We start from the raw sequence: 23,270 nt of genomic DNA, 5'->3' as shown, positions 1-23,270 counted from the left end.
AACTACCTCGCAATTATGGAAAGACCTTGAGAACCAACTCTCAAAATCTTATTTGGTTATAAGACTCAAGTTTAATTCTGGTGCTGACAAAATTCACTGATGATTACAGGTCATAGAATATAGAAGATAGTATACAACTGAAGGTTGTAACAGCAAAATAGCAATCATTTTTCCTTAGCTTCAATGACTTCCCTATATAGGCTCTGAATGCTGAGAGTTCCTTCATTTATTAAATGTTACAAAACATTTAATATTAGATATATCTCTGACCTCGTTTACCCAATCAATAAGGAAGTAGGCTCAGAAACAATTTCATCGGCATGCTCAACAATGAGCAACATAATAGGAAACAGGAAGCAAGGGATGTCAGATTTCTGAGTGATGTTTCATCTTTTCAAGCACGCAGTACACTGCAGAACCCAACAGATCTTCAGAAAAGAGCAGAGAAAAGAGCAATCTTTTTATATGAAAACACTAACTCAAAAGGAATTTTCATGCACAGAAAAAAAAATAAACAACACTCATGTAGTCATCAAATATACTTGAGCTTTTTCTATGCGCCAGGCAATTTGCTAGACACGAAAGGCAGAACGGCATAAAGGAAAGAAAAGACTCTTAATTTCATGGAGTCTTTAGCCTCAGAGAGCTCCCAGCTAGCAAGAGGTGGAGCATGTTTTCAGCCTCAAGGTTGTGTACTTTCAAAACCCACACACTTGACCACTATATTTTTATGTGAAAAATTAACTATTCTCAAATACTTCTATCCTAAATCTTGGGTCTACAGTCACGTGATAGCCGAATACCCTAAACTATTGCCTTTAGTACTCATTATTTCTCTTAAAGGTGAAGCTGGTGGTAAGGGGTAAGTGAACTGAAACACATTTTTTTTAAGTTAAAGAAAATGTTCATTGATATTTTATTTTTAAAGTCCCACTTCACTGAGTTCTATATAAATGAGTAACCAAAATTTTGGAGTGTTTGGATTGCTTTATGGTTGTCTCAACATAACAACCAACATTCTGAACTTCAAAGTAATGATCTGGATTATTATTTTTCTAATTGATGCCAAAAATTCAAATTACCTGATTTTTTTCCCCTAAACTGACCAGATAGTGGCACTGTGAGTAGCCTCAGCACGGTTGCCAGGGATGTTGGCAAAAATATTACCCAAAATTAAAGGTGGGGCTCCAGAATGAGTAAAACAAAAGCCATGCCAAAATAGATAAACACACAAACTCCTTTGAAGATTATTGCCAAGTGTCTTTAATGCCAAAGAAAACTTCTCATCCAGATTTACTTCATCTCAACCTTCCCTGTTCTAATTCTAAACACCCAAGATGTCAGCAGCACAATTGTTCTGTCTTGAGCTTTAAAAACATAGTAGGGAACTGATTGGCTGAAATCCGAGTGAAGCTGTTTTATTGTGCCATCTGATTATCATCTGATGGAGAACAGGCAAGAGTGTGAAGTTGAAATGGCTGGCCATGTATTTGAGAACACAAAAGGTCAGGGTTTGACGAGTTCCCAGTGCATCTATGTGTTTCCCTGCTGGCCTTTCTGGCACCTTCTTTGAGAAGAGGACAAAAGCGTCCCTGACTGGTTGTCACACCTAGATTTTCTGATTAATAGACCTGTTATTGTGGGAAGTTGTCCAATCTCAGTTGTGAGATCATCAAATCCGAGAAAAGCTATAAAAATATCATTTGGCCATATGCACCCTGCCTTCTGTCAAAATGATTTTAAATGGCTCTGAATCACAGTTCCAGAGCACCAGCCCAGAGCTACTGCCAAGCATATTCTTCCTCATTTAGAATATCAACAAGGTAGTAATTCTGCCCCAAAGGAATAACTCTTACTATGGTAGCACGCCAGGATCATTGTTCTCTATTTTAAGACTGGGGGAAAGACAGACATCTATTGCCTCAGATGCTCAGGGACGACCAGAAACATGACAAGGATGGTATCCCTGGGTCAAAAATGGAGTGCCTGACATCTGAAATTCAAATATTACTCTAATTCCCCCTTTAAAAAAATTACTATGTGTTATAATACAGTGAATATTTGATTGTGTTTGTATTAAGCCTATAACAATTTTTAGGCTAAAATTCTTCCAACTTGAGCCTAATACCTGCATATCATTATAATTTATAGCATTATTACATTCAGACAAAATACCAGGAACTGGTAGAAGATATGGAAGCAAATATGATCACGTGCTTGGTCCCTGGAAATCTGAGTGTTACCAGGAAAAGCAGTGTTCAGCGGTGCTGGTGGGTTAGAGAGGGAGAGGGGATTCAGGACTCTGGCCCACACATCGTCCTAAAAGGGGCAATAGTGCCCAGATTCTAAAAGGGACCGTAAGAATGAATCTTCCCAATTCCTTTCTAATGAACTTGAGTTGGACATGTCTCCACATAAAATACCCATGGACTTTTCAGTTTGGGGTACTAGAGGAAAACAAAGTAGGAAAAATGATGAAGTCTAAAGTATTAAGCTGTTAAAAGAACACTGGGTTTTTTCATTTTATGAATGCATTCTTCTGTTACCTTAGGGGGAAAAATGCTTTTAAATGGTAGCCTGGTTTCAAAATATACCAGTTTGGATTTTATTTCACAATATTTCAATCCTACTTTTGAGGAACAAATCTGTACACGGAACATTTATCTCCAATGAAGGCAGAAAAAAATAGTGAGGCAGTAAATCAGGTATGAGAAGGGCTTGGGTTACATAAGCCTATTATTCAAGGCTTATTCAAATTCTTTTTAGGAAATTACTTTCCCAATTAAATGTAGGAGCACATTTTTCACTGTTATTAAGAAAAGGAGGCAACAGCCCATTTTTGACTTCAGCTTCCTTTTTAAATATACCAATAGGAAGGTCATGGCTTTCAGAAATAGAAGAAAAAGAAGTATTACAATTTAGTGTACACACTTCATCGCCATCTTCCCATAAAGAAAATATCTCTGCGATTTCGTTGTTGACGATAACAAGTGTCACTAAGCCCTTTTGGGAGTTCTCAGTCTTTAACCCTCCTGTCTACCGTCCATTTCCATCTTTAAATGGAGCAAAATTTCAGGTGAAGGAAGTTTCATCTTCTAAGTGATACCCCAGTGATTATTCTTAATCATGTTTTACATATAAAATAATTTTAGAATTAGTTTTATATTGAGATGCTATTGATAACATTTGAAATTGAACTTGTAACTGGCCTCATCCAACCAAACAAAACCTAGGGATTATTCTTACTTAGAGGGAAAAAAACCCTACTAGGTCCCAGTAAATTTACTCAAAGTATTTGGGGAGGTAATACCTCATTTTAAAATGTGTACATGTAATGTGTGTGTACGTGTTTGAGTGTTATAGTTTTTTAAGAGGCAGTCATTATTAGAATAGAAAAAAAGTGATAAGTGCCAACTTTATTTATTTGAATTGTCTTTGTGAAAACAAAATATCCATATTTTGAGTGCTGGTGTACATTTGGTATTTATTTGCAGGGCTGAATGAGTACAAATTTAGTCCTTAGTCTTTTCTGGGTCCCTAAAATCTGGCAGTTTACAAGTGAAATGGTGTCTGGGGCCTCTAAATTTTTCCGTATAGTAATAGAATGACTCTGAAAAAGTAACATTGCACTTGTGTTTCATTGATTCCTGAGTTTGAAAACTTAATAACTCTCATAAATCTTATGAGTTATTAGAATTAAAATAATAATGGCAACACTTTTTTGTCTTTTCACCTTCATATTTTTGTTTGTGATGCTCAAATAAAAGTTACAGAAATGCAGCGAGCCATGTTCTGTAGAATTTGTCTAAAACAGAAAGGGAAACAATGTTGTAATAAAATATTGCAAACGCATTTACAGAGCGTACAGTGATTACTGGAATGCAAGCTCCATGAGGGCAGCAGCTTTCTTTGCCTTGTTCAGTGTTGTGTCCTTATCACTTGGACAGCGCTGAGTACATGGAGGGCACTCAGTCTTGGCTGAACGAATCTAAGTAGGGTTCAGGGAATGGAAAATTTGTACTCATCTTGAAAACAGAAATAAACAGGAGAGTTTAAACTGCATAAATTCTAAATATTCTGGCTAACAGGCTAGTCTCAGCTAGCCACTCAGGGTTCCCTAGGAAACGGACTGACCACACAGAGCCTTGTATCTGACCCTAAAATCTGTGGGAGTCATTGAAAGATTAAATGGGAAAAGAATCATTAATATTAGCCCATCTTATAGATGAGAAAACTGATTTACTCTGGTTTTCACAGTGGTAAATGGCAGACATGGAACTTAATCTCTGTCTGTCAACCCAAAGTTTGTGGGTTTTATCACTACACCAGCTCAAGCCAAGATAAGGAGCAAAATATGGGTACAGTAATTTAAACAGTGATCTTACTTTCTCACTAAAGCCAAGACCAAAGGTCATGACTAATGAATGGAAGAGAAGACAGAATTAGGGAACGTACAATTTTTAACAAATTAGTTGAAACAGATAGTGAGGACTACCACTCTGGCATAACTATTTCTAAAATGTAAACGTAATACATGATGTCAAATATTCTTCCCCTCAATGGCTCTCTGGGGACCTTGTCATAAAGCAGATTCTGATTCAGCCAGTTTGAGGTGGGGCCCAAGATTCTGCATTTCCAACAGACTCCCGGATGTTGCCAATTTACTGATCCATGAACTGCTCTGTGCATGGCAAAGCTTAACCTGATACCTGTTTGAAATACCAGGTGAGAACTGCATGTCTCTGCTTTGTCATATGAAGCAAGACATTTTCAGGTTTCACCAGCTTGAAACAGGTATAGTAATAGCCAGTTGTACCAGAAATCAAAGCAATCACAACAGGCTTAAAGTGTGATTTTGGAGATTAGAACTGGGATTTAGGTGGAGTAATAATTATGCAAAAATTCCAGAACACCTCCCTTTTGGTTTCCTTATTGAACCTGGCATATTCCCTTAATTTCTCACCACTCATAAAACTAGAATATAAACACCACAGTAATGGAGTTTAACATAGTATAACGGCAGAACATGCTAAGAGTTATGATTTTTCCAAGAGAACAGATTTGTGGTTACCAGAGGGGTAGGAGGATGAGGGAATTGGAGGAAGGTGGTCGAAAAGTACAAACATCCAGTTATAAGACAAGTAAGTAGCGGGGATGTCATGTACAACGTGATGACTATAGTTAACACTGCTGTATGGTATACTTGAAAGTTGTTAAGAGAAAAGATCCTGAGTTCTCATCACAACGAAAAAAATATTTTTTCTTTTTCTTTTCCTTGTATCTATACGAGATGTTGGATGTTAACTAAACTTATTATGGTAATCATTTCATGACATATGTCAGTCAAATCATTGTGCTGTATACCTTAAACTTATACAGTGCTGTACGTAAATTACATCAGGAAACAGAGGTTTAAGGAGATTATGCAGCTCTCCCAAAGTAACATAGTTGATAAGTGAGTCAGGATTCCCTGCAATCTGCCTGAACCCAAAGCCCAAGCTCCTACCCACTATGCTCTGATAGTTTCTTTTCTGAAAGAAAGGAGTACATTTTCTTTTGAATATTTGTAAAGAGCAAGTTTAAGGATTCTTTCTATAAGCAATTTTCAAGCCAAGAAGGCATTTTTGGCTTGCTGCAGGAAGTGATGCTTCCCATCCTGGACTGGATCACCAATAATCTCAAGTGTACCTGATTTTAATTTACATGATGATGAATTCTGACAGTATGCATGTTTATTCCTGTGGGGAATCCTTTTACACTGTGCATCTACAGCTCCAAATTTAATTGGTAGCTGAAGCTACCATAAGGAGTGTTCTCCCAATGCTAACTATTCCACCTTGGACTGTGTCTCTACAATGACAAGTATATAAGTACATAGGTTGTGTTTCTTTGTTTTACGCCATGCAATTACGACTTAGAACGAGTCATGGAACCTCTCGCTTTTCATCTGGATTGTTAGGCAGATGAAGACATAGGCTTTCTGGAACGCGCTGGAATAGAGAAGCAGAAACCCAGAGGATAAAGACACACCAGTGGGACAAGCAGTCCAGAAAGCTCCAGACAGTGCCCAGAAGCCCAGAGTGGCATAATGGTTCAGCAGCAGGTAGCAAATGGGTTTCTCAGCACCAGGGACACAGTATCAGAGACTCCAGTTAACATGAAGCTGTATGTGGCTGACATCAGGGACAGATGCTGACAGGACCTTGGAGAAAGGCTTAGGAAACATGTCCCCCAGAGGAATGGTGAGAACGTTGGTCCTATAGGAGTCATTGAATGAAGTTCAAGGCAAGGATTTGCTTAAAAAAAAAGCAGTCAATGTTTAGAATCACGTAAGGCATCTGAGAAGGAAATCCACAGCTTGTGACTTGATACTGAGCCTCCAAACCACAGACCTAGACTTCCCCAAATATCTTCCAGCTCAGAATGGAATTAACCCTCCACTCACTCATGCACCTAACCCTGTGAAGAATCCACTATGGGAATTTATCAAATGTGGCTTTAGGAAGCCAAGCAGATCACTAAAATCACATCATCTTGTTTTGAACTTCTAACTCACTGATTGAAATAAATGAGCTTCTTTTGTGATAATTAATTAAATAGTACATTTTTAAAAACTGAACAATTGGAGATGGCTCTGAAATACTTGGATAAACGTTTAAGTGCGTTTTTCATTGTATCTTCTTTTACAGGGTGACTCATAGTTACTCTAGACCCAGCATGGCAAAGGCTGCCATTGTCCCAAGAAAGCTGGTCTCCCTTCTTCCAGGGCACATGGCTGTATAGAATAAAGAGTAGAGCTCTCAGCCTTACAGATGGGCATAGCCCTGAGAGTAAGTTCTGGCCAGCGGGATATCAGCAGAGTGTTTTGTGAAGCATCAGGAGGTGTCCTTAAATGGTAGGAACATGCCCTTCTCCCTTTCTTGATTCCCAATGTCTGGATGGGGACATACTGGCTTGAACTGAGAAATGGAGACTGTGGGTGGAAGAGCAACAAGATAGAAAACTAGGTCCTTGAGCACTACAGGAAGCAGAGTTCTCTGCTATTAGAGCCATGGAATGCCTACATCCAGGAATTAACGGGAGAAAGAAATGAACTTTCTTGATTGAAGTGCTGTCATTTGAGTTTTATTGATTGTTACAACCAAACTCAATTCTAAGTAATTCACTGTGCCATCATCTTTGCAAAAGTAACATCAAGAAAAAAGTACTTTTGCTAAGTGGTCACAGTGGTTATCAATGTACAAAGCAGTAGAAATGAGGATAAGTCTGTGGGAAATCAGTTCTCAGGTCATCAGTTTCAGACATTTAACATTCCACTTAAGTCAACATGCAAGTTGAGCAGTAATGTTAACATTCCCAGAACAAAGCATCTTTACTTCTAGCACTATTTCTCTGAGAAATTTTCACAGTCACCAAATTTTCTTACACAGACATAAGATAGACATTGAACAACTTTTCCTTTTTTTTTTTTGAGAAAGATTAGCCCTGAACTAACATCTGCCACCAATCCTCCTCTTTTTGCTGAAGAAGATTGGCCCTGAGCCAACATCCATGCCCATCTTCCTCTATTTTATATGTGGGGCGCCTGCCACAGCATGGCTTGATAAGTGGTGCATGGGTCTGCACCCGGGATCTAAACTGGCAAACCTCTGGCCGCTGAAGCACAATGTACGAACTTAACCACTGTGCCACCAGGCTGGCCCCTGAACAGCTTTTATACTACTATTGCATAGTACAAAAAGTGTTTTTAAATTAATGGAACCGAAGGGAAAAAATATAACTGACTAGGGAACAAGAAAACTCTCCCGCTGACACATAACAGGGTTAGTGGACCGTAAGATGAGAGAGAAGGCTTACACTAATCTTTCTCTGGCAGCCACAGTGGTAAAGGTGCTTTAATCAGTGGCTGAATGACTCTCTGCAAAACAGTGAAAAAAAGAAAATCGATAATTTACACCCACTACCCTTCTGGGTGAGCTCTTCATATTATTTTCTAGCACTCCTACTGTTTTCAGCCCTATTGTTCTTATGATGCACCTTTGCTGCCCCCTACACACACACACCTCACTAAGATATGATTCCATCCTCTAGACTTTTCCTCTCATCTCGTTAACATAAGAGGAGTTGATACTTATACGGTTTTTATATATATTAGCTCATTCAACCCTATGAAGTACATGACTATGAGGTACCCTTATTATCCCCATTTAAAAGATGAATATGAGTTACACAGGTAGTAAATTGTGGAGCTGGCATCCAAATGCAGCCAGTCTGGCTCAAAGTAAATCTGTTCTAGAAATATATCTCATTCCCTCAGGAATATTTGTGAAATAAATACGATTGGCATTATCTATCAGGTAATAACATCTTCCACAAAGCACAACTTCTTAGCCTAGCTAAAATGTGTCCTCTTAAGGAGAATCAGTAACACAGATCTGAGCAGTCTATTGGAAGAGTATTTTGGGAAGGGGGCTTTATGGACCCCTCAAATCTCACTCTTTAGACACTCAACCAGTTAGTACAAACGGGCCTTTCATCAGAATCCTATGTGTAACCATGCTTGAGCTACTAAAATGCAATATGAACATTAGGAAGTAAGTTAACTTTGCAATTTTTTAAAATGAAATTAGTAAGAGTGAGCCCTGTTATATCTGAGCCCAACATATTCCCATTTTCAAAATTGTTTCCTTTTCTCTTTTATGAGGCTCAAGTCCTCGATCTAAGGAAACTGCTGGAGTTTTTTATTTCCAGCTTAGTACTGAGCTGCTGTTCTTCAACATCACTTATACTTCATTGTTATCTTCACTCTACCATTGATGTGTTTTTTCTCTGTGCTGCTAGCCTTTTGAATCTGGCAAATACAGACATTAAAAAGACTTTTTATCTATTGTGATCATGACATCCTCTATATTTCTGAGTTGTAATGCTGAATTTCTCAGTGAAGACACTACCTAGTGAAGTTACTCCTTGTGAAGTAGTATATTTATAATGATGTGATATTTGGCATTTTGTGAGATGAATTTTTTGGTCCCTGACTGCAGAAGAAAGTGAGGCTCTGAGAGATATCATGCATTGCCCAGGATTAATTGAGGGCAGGAACCCAGAACTCATCCAGATCACCTGACTCCAAATTTTGTGCTCTTTTCATAACACTGTGGTGTCATGTCTTTACCAGATTTAAAGGGTCCATGTTAGTAACAGTAAGAAGAAGTTCATGAATTATATCTTGGAGGTCATAAAATCAATGAAAATCATGATTCAATTTATAAAAATTTGTTAAAAATCCAATCAATGTTTCTATAAACATATTCACTTACATCTTTGGCCAATGCATGTTTTATGGTGTCTGTTGCCTACCCTTTCTTCTGCTGGAAACTGGGAACTGACTGACTTATACCTGAGCCCTCTACCAGGAGGCCGTTATACCCAGCTCTCTACCTGGTGAGAGACAGCAGCCATATTGTGCACATAGGATTCCACCTCCTACCCCTATCCATGGGATTGGACTAGAGCAAAGCACTTGCCTATGAGGCAGCCAATCCATTGGTCTGCTGAGAACTGATACCAATGTGGCCTAGCTCAAAAAGAAGAACTGAGCCAAAGAGATTCTTCTCTTGAGAATGTGGGACTGAGGTAGCAGCAGGGTCAGAGGTGTTTGTAGAAAGTATCAGGACAACCATCTTGATCCATAGGCAAGTGAAGTTATAAGGAAACGAAAATCAAATAATAAAAGCCACCATTTATATGGTAGTTACTATGGTGTTTCACTTTCTTAATTTATTTACCCTGTGAAGTAATGACTCTTATTAATGACTCTCCCCACCACATTACTGATGAGGATATTGAGACACAAAGGATCGAAGAAACTTTTCCCACAGCTAGGAAGAGGGAGAGCAAGACTGAAACCCAGGCCATGTGGCTTTGCTGCCGAACTTGATTTCACATAAAGGCAGCTTAGTGTACAGACACAGAGAAGATAATAAATGACAACATACATGCAAAGAGAAGCAGAAAGTTGCAAGAGAGAAAGACTCAGAGAGAAACAGGCAGAGAGAGAGCAACACACAAGACACACCAGTTCTCAGCTACACTTTAGCTCCTCTTCTCAGATTCCCATGAAATCCCTGATTATGTGCTCACACAGGACAGCTTAGTGAGTCTGTTCCTTGTAAATGAGAGACCCCTAAATAAAATAATACAGCTCATTTTGGTACTTTGTAATATACTACCCGAAGGTATGAAAGGTTATATCACTGTGTATTTCTTGTCTGAGGTAAAGATCGGACCTCTTAAAGATTTATGATTCAGTACAGAAGAGAAGGTAGAAAAATATGAATATAAAAGAAATATTTATAATTTCAAGAATACAATGAGAATATCATGTCAACTGAAGTTAAAGTAAGCTGAATAAACTCAAAACTGTTGATAATATATCATGAAAACTTCCTGAATAGACATAAGGCATAAGCAGGGATACAAAGGAAGGTAGGGAAATGTTTGTTTAATATACAGCTCGAACTAGGGTGAATAGAATACTTTTACCTCAATAGAGAGGAGGAAAATGCATGGGGAGGGTTGGATAATAAAATCTGTGTGCACACACGTGTGTGTGTGGTTTTGGAATGTAGAGGAAAGAAAAAGATAAAGCAGAAAATTTAAATGAAGTTAGGTATTGTACAACTGTATAAGAGCCCAGACCAGAGTAATGAATTTCTCTGGTCTCATAAAAATCTGACATATTTCTGGCTGATGCTTTAGCAAAAGCACTTAAAACAAACATAAAATTTTATGTTCATAAAACCATCACTAAATTCTTATTTTATTATGTTTAATCAAATAATCAAGTATCCTTAAGTTAAATGCCTCCTTGCTTGGTGTCTTCCAGCCACACCTGGTGTCTTTCTCACTGTCCTGTGTGCTGACACATTCTAGGCACTCAATAAATACATGAGGACTGAATAAATAAATGTTAGTGTTATCTCCACACTCAAACATGAGATCATATCAATAGAATTTAAAAATCTCATACAAATTCTTGTAATGAATTGCCTAGACTCACATCTTATGAAACCAAAAAATTCTTTGCTCCTATCTCCTTGCTTTCTGCATCCCCACCAGACTATCTATTCACATTGTGTCATGAACTTTTCATGAGCACAAAATAGATCAATTAAGAGATCCACTTATTGTGCTCATCAGTTTGCAATATATTCAAATATTGAATCACTATGTTGTACACCTGAAACTAATATAATGTTATATGTCAATTATACCTCAATAAAAAAAGATCAGTTAAAATATGAATTTTTAGTTATTTAAGCAGATTAGGTTTTGCCCTGAAATAAAGAGCTGATCATGCAATATTTGCAGATAAAGCCCAAATAACATCCCAGTTCTATCCAACCTGGAAATGCTAAATAGACTGAATCCAAGGAAACGTGATGCTAAAAATATGAACTAAAAACACTAGTAATATAAAAAGGAAAGAAAGTAATTCATAAATACATACCCAGAGAGCAACCGCCATATAAAATACCATTGAGAATCTTCTTTGGGCCTCTCAGGGACCTGTACAGAAAAACTTCAGGATAAAGCAGCTCTTTTCCCTTTTGTCAGAACATATATACTTGAAGAAGCAAGCCACCATGAGATCTATAGCTGCAGGAAATGAATTCTGCCAACAACCACTTGAGCTTGGAAATGCACCCCGAGCCTCAGATGAGACGACAGCCCTGACCAAAACCATGCATGCAGCCTCTGAGCAGGGAACCCAGCTTAGCTGTGCCCAGACTCCTGACTCACAGGAACTGTGAGATAATAAATGTATGTTGCTTGAAGCTACTAAGCCTGTGGTAATTTGTCATGCATCAATAGAAAATTAATACATTTCCTTTGCACGTCTCTGAATTTTTCAGATTTTCTGTAATAAATATGTTCATCTTATAACAGAAGAAAAACTTTCTGTAACAAAATAAAAGTAAATTAATGTAAGTGATTCGGATCAACCCAGCCATATTTTGCAGAAAAGTGAACTGACGTCATTTTTCTTCATGTTGTTAACAAACACATTAAACAGGAGGATATCTTCTCTTTGCATTTTAACACTTGGGATCAAATCTAGAGTTACCCAACTCAAGGACAAAAGCTAACACACTCTATATAATCAAACTGGGTGCGTTCTGAAAACAAATGTGCTGAAAGATAAACCCTTGCCTAAATCACTCTTCTCTTGCTGTACTAAGCTTCCGTGAAACCATCCTGAACAAACAGATTTTAATTTCAGTTTAGACACCAACACCCAGCAGACTACCCCACTGATTAGTGATGATAAAACTGAGTAGAAAGGGAAGCCATTCATGAAATAGACAATGTAACAATAAACAAGTTTACAGCACATACTATTTAAATACTGTATAGCACTCGACTCTCTAGCGCCACCCCATGGAGACCTGCTGAGCTGCCAAATGCTTTAAAATTAATACCAGAATTATCAGTGCAAAGGTTCACACTATCAGTTAGGATGAGGACTCAAAGATAAAACATGGTATTTACTGACCACCCGAAATGAACCGGATTCTCTATGTTGCATGTTTAGCTAAAATCCTAATAAAGAAATACGAATCCTTCTTTCCCCAGCACCCATTGCCTCCTGCATCTGCCACACAGGCGAGTTAAATGGAGAACAGATAGGGAATCGTCACCTCTGCATCTTTTAAGTCCTTGTTTGTGACTTTGATCCCTTCCACCAGGTGTAATTGGATTTTTGTTCATTATTTTTTGCAATCAGTGCTATGTATTATTTCATTATTCCCACAATCTACGTTTACATTGGTCACCACGAGAGGTCCAGGATCTCCCACATCAGCCCCCATCTCCTCGATTCTAATCCCAATTGGTTGTGTGAGAAATGAAGCAATCCCTCTGCCTCCACCTCCACTCCCACCCCATCCCTGATTTATTTTTTCCAGGGCACTAATCACTACCTGACATACCATACACTTCACTTACTCATTTGTCTTCTTCCTCTAGGATTCTTGCTCCACTAAGGCATAATTTGATTTGTTTTGTTCACTAATAAATTACCATTGCATAGTGTCTGACACATAGTAAGCATCAACAAGAATTGTTGAATGAAATAATGCATGAATAGCATTATTGTTTGAAAAACGTTAGGAAGAGTTCTAGCGGCTTCCACTCAGCTCTTCTTATCATAATAACCCATGTGTCAGGAAATCAACAAGGGAATTTTGTGGTTGCTAAGGGTTTTCATTCCAATAATGAAATCAGGAAAACAGTAAAGAAACAGAGATGAGTCCAAGTTTCACTGAGGAAGATTCAGCTCAAAGCACCATCTGTTACCTGGCCCCCTTAGGCCTTCACTCCTACTGAGAGGTCACAGTGGTCTTCTGGATGCCAGGAACCAGTGTTAGCTCAGAGTAACTCTTGTACTACATCTGAAAGGTCTGGGCATTTATTTCCCTTTCCCAGTGCACAGTGGTCCCAATAGCTGAAGGTCCCTTCTAGAAGGCTAGGAGAAACCCACACTTGTGATGTTATCACAGAATTCTTTTTCAAGAGTACCTGGTCTTCCTTTTAGCATCTGAAATTTAAGTTTGGAAATTGAGCAAAAGGTCAAACCTTTCTTATGTGTTAATTCAAGTTGGGCCTCTGATTGCCACACCTAGATTTTTCTGGGTTATTGTTGGTGTTGGCATTGTTTTACAAATCAAATGTTCTCTTGATGGGTTATACATATAGTTTGTTTCTAGAATAGCCCACAATAGCCATGAGTGATTAGCAAACACCTAAGATCTCTGGGGATGGAACCATTTTGATTACCACACTGACTCACTCTTTCTTTCCCCCTAAACCCACCCAAACCCTGATTGCCTCCAGTGCTCTGCCACTCTGGAATTCTGGTATCCCAGTGAAATCAGAGAGCTCATTTTAACTGTGCCTCCTCTCACTGCATTCTAGGTTCACAAAGAACACCCTCTATAGGGACCTTCTAAAAGGCTGGGACTCTCTTCACCAATGAATCAATGTGTGGCTCAGTAAGGAGGACTTGTGGCCACAGTCAGGAGTTAAGGGAATGGATTGCACACAAGAAACTCATTCTTACCTCCCTATACCTCTAAGTCTTTTAATTTCTTCCTCCATATTATATGAGAAATGTCCAGGCCACTGTTGAGTCTAAGTTTCATCAGTAGACCACCAAAAGTAACTAAAATGACCCCCAGTTGAATATAGCATTGCATATAAGGTGCATGTACATATATTGGTGCATGTACATATATCGACACATTCTGCTTTTTCTAAATTGCATTCCTCCACTCTTGGTCAACAGTCTTCAGAATTCATTCCCACATGTATCAGCCAGAGTTTTGCAAACGTAAGTTAATAAAATCTTGTAATTCTTTCAGGTTGACTTTGTAATAGGTCCTGGGGTATGCTTAAGCTGGGCGCAGAGCATTGGGGCAGGCACAGTGGTGTTTGATGGTCTGAACACTGAGCAACCAAATTCCACTCACACATCTCTATTCTATGTTGAGACCTCTACTTAGCATCCTTGTTAGTCAAAGTTGGAATTTCCACATAAGAGACTAGGGAAGGTTATAAATTGATATAAGCAACCTGAAGGCTAAATCTTTGAGTGTAGATTCCAATTGTCTCAGCTCTGTAGCTGAAAGAGATTACACATGTTTTTAGCACTATCTTAGAAGGTGACTGGTTTTCAGTTGCTGCCTTGAGCTGAGAGTTAAGGACTTGGAGTTTGTCATTTTCTGCCATTAAACTGCTGATTGCTATACCCCACAGTCCTGGAATTCCTCGTACCCTTCAACTGTCCTCTTGCAGCAATCACTTCGTCTCACAAACCCAGCCTTCAATGAGTCTGTCACTCAAGGGAACAAGAGGTAATAATTTGATTAGCTGTTTTTTCACCAATTTCAATGGCTGTTTAGGTCCATTTTGTTAATATTAACTTGATTTCCACTTCCCCTTAGCCCCTCCTAGGACAGGTAATAAATTTTAGTTTCCTTCCTATTTTCCTGAACGTCTATTGCTTACAACCTCTCCTGGTACAACTTTCAGTAACAGTGAGGGCTTTTGGATGCAAATAAAAGAAACTGACTCTGGCTAATTAAAGCAGAAATGGAAATTATTTTAAGAATGTTGGATAGCTCACATACTCTCTGGGAGGGTTGGAGAAACAAATTTAGGAATTTTACAGCCAAAAACAATTCCCAGAACCAAACCACAGGACTTGTCAAGTAAAGACATTTGGAAGATCCTACTGGGCACAGACACCGCAGCACATTCAGGCAGCCTTGGGGACCAGATCCTGGATGCTGCTGCAGGAGTTGCTGCCCCTGCACCCTTTTGGAATCCAATGTGGTGGTGGTTGCTGTCCTCAACTCCTCATGTTTTCCAAATATATTCTAGGTGGTGCCCACTTCTTGGTATCACTAGTTACCGATTCACAGTCTGAAGAGCAGAGCCTAGACCCATGCGCTAACTGCAAGGAGCCTGGAAAGGTGAGTACTTTTCAAGGCATCACAAAGGAAAACATTCCCTAAACATAGAAAGCAGGTTCTGATGCTAAGATGGACAAAAAAAAATGGATAAACGTCCACAATACCAGCTTTATAAGAAATGGCAAGGACTGTGGCTACAGACTGACTCAGGTTTGAATTTGTGCACTTCCTTCACTTTCTATTTGACTCTGGGCAAGTTAACCTCTCTGAACTTTGTTTTTTCTCATAAGCAAAACGGATATGACACCTCTCATATGGGAATTAAAAGTAAGGCATGTGGACCATGTTCAAAAATTAGAAGTGATTACTTGAAAAGTTAATCAAAATATACTCTATTTTTGGAGGCCTCATCTTGGTAAAATATTTTATTTTTATTGAACTTTTCAATGTATTTATGGTTATTTTCCCCATTTAGAAGATCACTTTACATTAGCAACCATGTTTTATACTATATTTATTTCCCCACAGCATTACACACACACACACACACACACACACACACACACTCTCTCTCTCTCTTAATAAATGAACTAATATCCCAGATCTCAGAAATCACAATGAAAGACAGCAATGCTTCACCCTATAGCAGTGACTCTAAGAATATCTGAGCACAGGGCATATCACACTGCAACTTTGAGATGGGCTCCTAGAGAGCCTCTGCTGGTGATCACAAAGTAACAGTGTCTTATTCTGCATTATACTGGGCTCTAAAAGACAAGTGAGCATGAATGAGAGCAAACAGGTCATCACTATTATAAGAAACACAAATAAAAGTTTCAATGATCTGAACTAAGTCAATTTAAGCAGAAACAAATGGCAGTATCTGGAAATAATATGATAGTAGCTAAAAGGTAATGTATTTCTTATACAAGTCAAAAAAATAAATCATGCCAAAAACACTAGAGCTTGAGTTAAAAAAAACAGAGTGAGAAATATTTTCTAAAATACATATAGTTTTTTAAAATTCATTCACAGAACTAAGAAATATTCCTGCTGGAATAACTTCCTGAAGTATAAATTTGATCAATTCACTATCTTTCTCAGATTCCCCACAGATTCTCAAATAGACCTCTTGGAATGGAGATTATACATGAAGAACAGGTAAATAAAACGTGATTTACATTTTTTTAAAAATCTCTCCTCCACTTACCCAGTGGTAGAAAATAGAATTTTTTTACTGTCTCTACCAAATATTAATGATTCTATAATGATTCAACCAAGCAGAGGAAATATGGCCTCCTATGTCTGCTCCCACACTATGGACTTGGCAAGTCACTTGGCCTCTTTAAGTTCAGTTTCTACACTTGCAAAATGGAGAAATTGGACAAGATTCTTTCTGGCCCTGAAGGATTGTCAACTTTGGTTGGCCAAAGTCCACTTGCTCATGTTCTACCCCACGTAAAGTGGGCTCTATTTCCATTTGGCTTGGTTCATCAAGGTAATCAGCCAAGGAGATAAAACACAAATTGTAAAGTTGCCAATTTTGAGTCACATAGCAAAAAATAATCTAGTTACCCAGAATCTCCATAATGCTTTATTATATTTTCAAATAGTGTTTAGCCATTAATCAACACAAATCATAGTCACAAGCCATAAAAGAAGACCAAGAGATAAAGGAAATTCTCTTTGGCAAAATTGGCACAAGTCAAAAGCAGACAAGATGAAATTTTTAAATTATGGGTGAATAATCCCATAGGTGACTAGGGGAGTCACACACAAGTGTGGTATGGGGTTGTATAATATAATGCTTAGTTGGGAGAAGGATGCCACAATCTGGATTGGGCCCTATTTCTTGGGTCCTCATCCCCTGAAGCTGGGATGATGACAGTTACTCTCTCACCTCACACCCAGGGACCACTATTCTCACCCTCCTATACATCTCTCTTTGTTACAATTAAATAATTCATTCAATCTTCCCTGACCATTTGTTATTCCTGTCAACGTTTCATAGAACCCCCAAAATAAATAAATAGTTGAATCTTTCTGCCTCATCCCCATCACCTCTCTGGCTTCTGCTCTCTCCCTGGCTCTGCCCCAGTCACCCTGGTCTTTCTTCCCCCTCACACATGGTGGAAGCCTCTGAGTGTCCTCTCCTGCTCTTCCTTCTCCTCGGATGCACCAACCCTCGTTTGCCTGTCCAGCTCCATCTCTGTCTCTGCCTGCTCCCCTAGCCCTACTTTCCCCCTCATGGCTCAGCCATCCTGAACCTGGGGCTTCATCTTGCGTGTGTGGGATTCCCTTGAACTCCAGCCTGGCATTCCACAGTTACATCTCCCTCCCCTTCCTTCAAATTTCAACCAGATTAGAGGTGACAACATTAGGCACTGACTGAACCTTAATTTTTGGTAAGGAAGTAACTTGTGGAATTTCAGAATAAAAGTTTTATATAGTAATAACATTAAGAATGACATCTCTGAAAATTAAAAATTAAGTTTTCCAGTGAAAATATAATGGAATCATACTTTTTCAAGAAAGACATTGAGTGCCTAATATGTCCTAAGGATAAAAAAGATGAAAAAGATATATTCTTGAGCACAACAAGTATACAGCCTACCAAGAGAGGTAGATGTACAAACAACTAAATTATAATGGCATAGTTGTTGCAATAGAGGCATGATTTAGACGGAAGAAAATGCAAAGCAAGGTACTACTCTGTTGTAGTTCTATTATGGTATTTACTGGAAGATATTAAAATTGCGTATTTATTTCTCTGTTTCTCCCTTTAGATTACAGGCTATTGAATAACTAAACTATATCTTTGACATCTTTGATATCCCCAACACCTAGAAAAATACTGTACTTTGCATATAGTAGTCACTCAATAAGTGTTGGACCTGAATTAGTTCCACCTGGGGAAGGGGGAATATTCATGGATGGATTTGCAGAGAAGGTAACACCTAAGCCGGATCTTAAACAATGAGTTGGAATTTTTTCCAAAGATAAAGGGATAGAGTAGCATTTGGAAAATTGTGAGAGACATGAAATAATAATAGTAATAATAACAGCTAACATAAAATATGCCAAGAACACTGCTAAGCACTTATATGCATTGCTATTTTATTGTTACATCAACCAAATGATGTAAGTACAATTTTTACAAAAGAGGAAAGTGAGGATATGGTGGTTAAAAAATATGTCCAAAGTCAGCCAGTAGGTGAGTGGTGAAGCTGAGATTTGAATCTCAGGGGCACCAAAGATTTTCTAACTCCAAAGCCCATGAATTAGGTAACACTATATGCTCTTCCAGAATTGAGCCAGCTCCAGTATCCCAAGCAACCCAGCACTATGGCCACCAGTTGTCTCACCACTCCCTAAGAGTAGGCATCTATCCATTCCTTCTACTCCTGTGATTCTACCATTTTCTTGACACAATTTCTGAATGTCCCACTTGCTGTTTGAGTCTATCTCATCTTTGCTTCTCTGTGCTATTGCTACTCTGTTTCTACTTCTCCTCTGTATCTGGCATTCTTGCTCTCCAGGAAAGCATCTCATTCTGTTAGGGAACCATCTATAGTCACCATTTGTTGGTTTGGGCTGTCTGGCATCCAACGCCTCTTAACACTCCAATCTTTTTTGGAGAGAATCTCTTACTGTGTGTAGATGTAGGGATGGAACCCATCTCCCATACAGTGGCCAGTGAGCCAGTGTTCTTTCTCCCCCCCAGCCCAACGTGGAACAAGCATGTCACTTGGCTTAGGCCAGTCAGACAAGTGTAGGGACAGCTGCAGACCACCTCCATCAAAGGAGCAGCAGTAGAAGCAGCAGGCTGAACATGCTGTTCTTCATGTATAACTTTTGCTATGCTCCCCACTGCAGAGTTCTTCAGAGCACCTTGGTTTCTGCCTCTTTTCTAAGCCAGGTTCTCTAGGTCCCTGTAGATATGTGAGCCACAGACCTCCTTCCAGTGAATATCCTATTGAGGTTAAATTAGCCAGAATCATTTTCTATTGCTTGCAAACAGGAATCCAAACAGGATGCAGACACCATGTAGTTTTGGCTCTCACATCTGAGCTGCCTTTGGCTACAGCCTTTACATCTGCTGCCTTTGGCTACAGCCTCTATCCATAATCCAATCCCCTGAGGCCAACGTGGCAGGATCACGTAACTGAAAACACGGCAGCTTCTGTCAAAGGAGCCACTTGTGGCCTCTGTGTTCCCCAGAAGGGAATTGGGGGTCATCACTTGGACTCTTATGGACCTTAAATCAATACTCTGGGACAGATGTGTGTCAGGTTTATATGCTGAGACAGTTGAGTCAGTGACCAGTGGGAGGTTGAAGATACCTGAGAAAGAAGAGACAAGGATGGAGCAAAGGCTCTGAAAAATTGGGAGTGAGGTGGAGGGATTGGTCTTGGAAAATCAGAAGAGTCTCCTTGCCCTCCATCCCCACCCCACTCCTGAGATTGCAGAGATAGATACATTTGAATGGAAGCTTGAAGGAGTTATTGTAGAGTCTATTTCCTCTGTGAAGTAAGAGCCAAGGTAATCTACAGACAGTGAGTGTAGTGGTTTGGGGGGAGGGTACGAAGAGAGAGATGAAGACTTGGAAAAGCCAAAATGAAAAACGGGAGGGGGATCTACTGGGAACTGGCAAAAGGGCTGTTGAGCTGCATTGAAGCAACTGTTTCTATTTGCATTCACTAATAGCAATTACCCACTCCATAGACATTTTTTGAACAAGGACCCAGACAAAGGATAACATAAGCTTTCCCTGAAACTGTTACAGTGCAAATTCAGGGACTTGGCAAAATCTAACAAATTTCACAAAACAGAAAAACCTTTGACCTCGCTTCTCAATTTTGCAGCTTTGGAACTCTTCAGAGTGAGCTCCTTTGCCTGCCCAAAAGAGAATAATTATTGGGCTAAAAAAAGAAACTTTGAGACAACAGAAATTTGTTCTTAAGGAATCTGGATTCCGTCTGATTCAGTTCTTCTTGAGATAAGTTGGTTCACTTTGTATATAAAAGTGTAAAAGAAAATTCAGACAAAAGACTTTTAGGGCCCTTACAGAAATATTAAATAGTGATAATCATATTGATAAATTTATTCAAAGTAGTCTTTATTATTCTTGGTGAAAAATGTAACCACAGAAATGATCCCTGTTGAAATTCAAATAGACAAGGAAAAGCTGGTCTCTAAAGTCTCTGAAGAATAACACAACTTGGGTGTGGTTACGTTTGATGATTCAGCACACTGAATTAAACCTTAAAATGCCCTGCCTGCTGGTTCTGGTAAGCAACTGAACTGATATATAAATTGTAGACTCCGTTTTAGACTGCTAGTGAGATTCACGAAGTAAACATGTGCTTCTGACATGTTATAAGAAAGCGAACAACAGCTCTGCATCAGTTGGCATATCCTAAAAGAAGACAGCATCTGGATAAAATTCAACATGCAATTTTAGCTTTTGTTGCATTTTGAATAAAAATAGTTGGCTGAACGACTACCTATTTAAATTATTGAAAGCGGGTGATTACAAATAAGCGTCCTGGTTGACAATTAGAGTGACAGTGGAAATCATTCAGAGTACGAAGAGCTTGGATAGGATTCCAAAAGTAGTTTTCCCTTAAATTGAGTAGTGCAGACAAAAGCAGTCTGGTCTTCAAAGAATAAGTATTCTTAAACTATTGCTTTCACTGAAGGAGGCTGCACAGATGTGGGTTCATTTACTTAACACTTCAGAGGTTTGGGGTTTTCAAAGTGCAGCAAAGATGAGGCAAAATAGAAATTAAAATTCATCATTATTCTCTTATTCTCTTATTCTTCTCAAACACGAAAGCATTGCATTCTTAGAGGAAAACTCCCAAGCACACAGGTTTTTATTTGAGACATGTTAAAGAAACAAAAAGATAAATTCTCTTTTTGAAACTTAATATGATTCAAAACAGCCACTAGAGGACAGTCAAAACACTGAAGATGTAGCAAGGCAAGTCGTTAGATCAGAGCCTTAAAAATGAAAGCTGTTTTGAAGGATTTTAAAAGCATTTGAATGTTTAACAGGGAGAGAGAGAGGGAAGGAGGGAAGGAGGGAGGGAGAGAGAGAACAAAGTATCTTCTTGATCACATTAATGTATAATTAATGGGAAACAGCAACAGAAATATCGCGCAACCCTGAGAAGATTTTTTACTGGCACATATCCATGACAGTGGGAGGACAGTGCAAAGTCTGCCCCATGCCTAGGCGACGACAGTTGTAGGACAGTGATTCAGCACATACAACGTAATGAGGTCAGTCCCCCAGTACACTCTGATTTAACGCTGCCTCCAAAACAGATAAAGATGAAGGATAACACACCAAAACACAAGTTTCTGGCATTGAGCTTATGGAACATTCACAGGCAGCTGTATTGGCAGGTTACTCACTGTCTATGTGTGTATTTTTAATGAAAGTGATGTCTTTTTAGATTCCAAAGTCAGAATTATTTACTTTTTTTTTTAATTCCCATGGCTCCATTTACCCACGCTATTTGTGGGAGGTGAGGAAGAAATGACTCATGTGATTGCTAAAATGCTTGTGAAAATGCTGATAAAATGGTGACAGACATTGAAACACTCTGCTCCTATTCTTTAAAAATCTTTCCAAAAAGAGAATTGGGCCAGCAGTGGGGAAGCAGTGAATAAGAATTAATTCTGAGCATTATGTAGAATCCTAGACTTTAAAGCTAAAAAAGTACTTTAAGGTTCTTAGTATATAATATTTTCCATTATTTCCAGCCTACAATTTTTCTCTTAGCCATTTTAAAGTAGAAAAATCTCTATCTATCACATACAAGAGACTTTTTCTGCTTCCTCCTGCTGAATTGCCCAAGAAAACAGGGCTATAGATACATTCTGCAAATGTTAAAGTCACTAAAGAATTGTTAGGGATTCTAGGCATAAATATGATGAATAAAGACAGAAGACAGGGCCAACACATTTTGATTTCCCGAAGCAGAGCTCCGTCAGCCAGTGTTGGGACTTCCGTGAATAGCACCCTGGCTCCTTGAGGAAAAGCCTTTGGATGCTTTGAGCTGAGACAATGGGAAATAACTACACCCTTGTTCCTTTAGAGTAAGATGACTAATCCTAACTTGTTGACAGTAAAAGGCAGTAAGCGTGATATTAAGTCCAAGAGAGTTTCTCAACCATCTGTCTAAAACATAGCTACAATTAATTTATTGAACATAATTATTTATATTTTTGTCAATAAATACTTATATTTCTTATGAACACTTTAAAAAGCAAATCATTTCGTCTAATGTAAGATATTTTATATGTAATGGGTCTTCTGACTATATTTTATTCTAATCTCGTCTCTAATAATCTATGTGACCTTGGGTTTGCCTTTCCTTTTTCTTCCATGAAAGAGTTGCATAGGGGCAGTAGAATCAGGCATGCCTTAAATATTTGGTCACTTGGATTCACTGGAGTCATTCTACTTAGTGTGGGAGACAAAGAAACCTGAATTAGTGATTCCTAAGATTCCTGAAGAGAGCTTCATAAGCTTAGTGGTTCTGAGCACCAAAGGGTTTTTCTATATCTGCTTCTACTGCAGGCAAAGAACCTCGCTTGTAGGGTGAGTTGTAAAATAAGTTAGTTATATGCAAGAGTAAAAGTTCAGATCCTAACGTGCCTGCAAGTTTGAGATTTGGGGTCCCAGTTAAAGTGTGCAATGGAATAGAGTCTAGAGATTCCTCTCTGATGCTTTCCTGATATCACCAGAAGAGAGATGTGCACCCCCATAGTTCCTAGTTG

General features: G+C 38.7%; 1 protein-coding gene across 4 annotated transcripts in view; it reads right to left on the bottom strand.

The window, feature by feature from the left end:
• SCEL (sciellin) overlaps positions 1-23,270 on the bottom strand; it is a 272,873-nt gene that overhangs the window by 125,452 nt on the left and 124,151 nt on the right. Inside the window, exon 1 of one of the 4 annotated variants that reach the window (XM_070578989.1) lies at positions 11,510-11,763. The exons of 2 other annotated variants lie outside the window; for them this stretch is intronic. The gene's annotated coding sequence lies outside the window, so the exon portion shown is untranslated. Of the gene's footprint in view, positions 1-11,509; positions 11,764-23,270 lie in introns of those variants that run through there. One more of the 4 variants, XM_070579014.1, reaches the window with a different exon arrangement.

This window comes from Equus przewalskii, chromosome 16, assembly GCF_037783145.1.
Source record: "Equus przewalskii isolate Varuska chromosome 16, EquPr2, whole genome shotgun sequence".
NCBI classification, from domain to species: Eukaryota; Metazoa; Chordata; class Mammalia; order Perissodactyla; family Equidae; genus Equus; species Equus przewalskii.
This window is presented reverse-complemented; position numbering and strand designations above follow the sequence as displayed.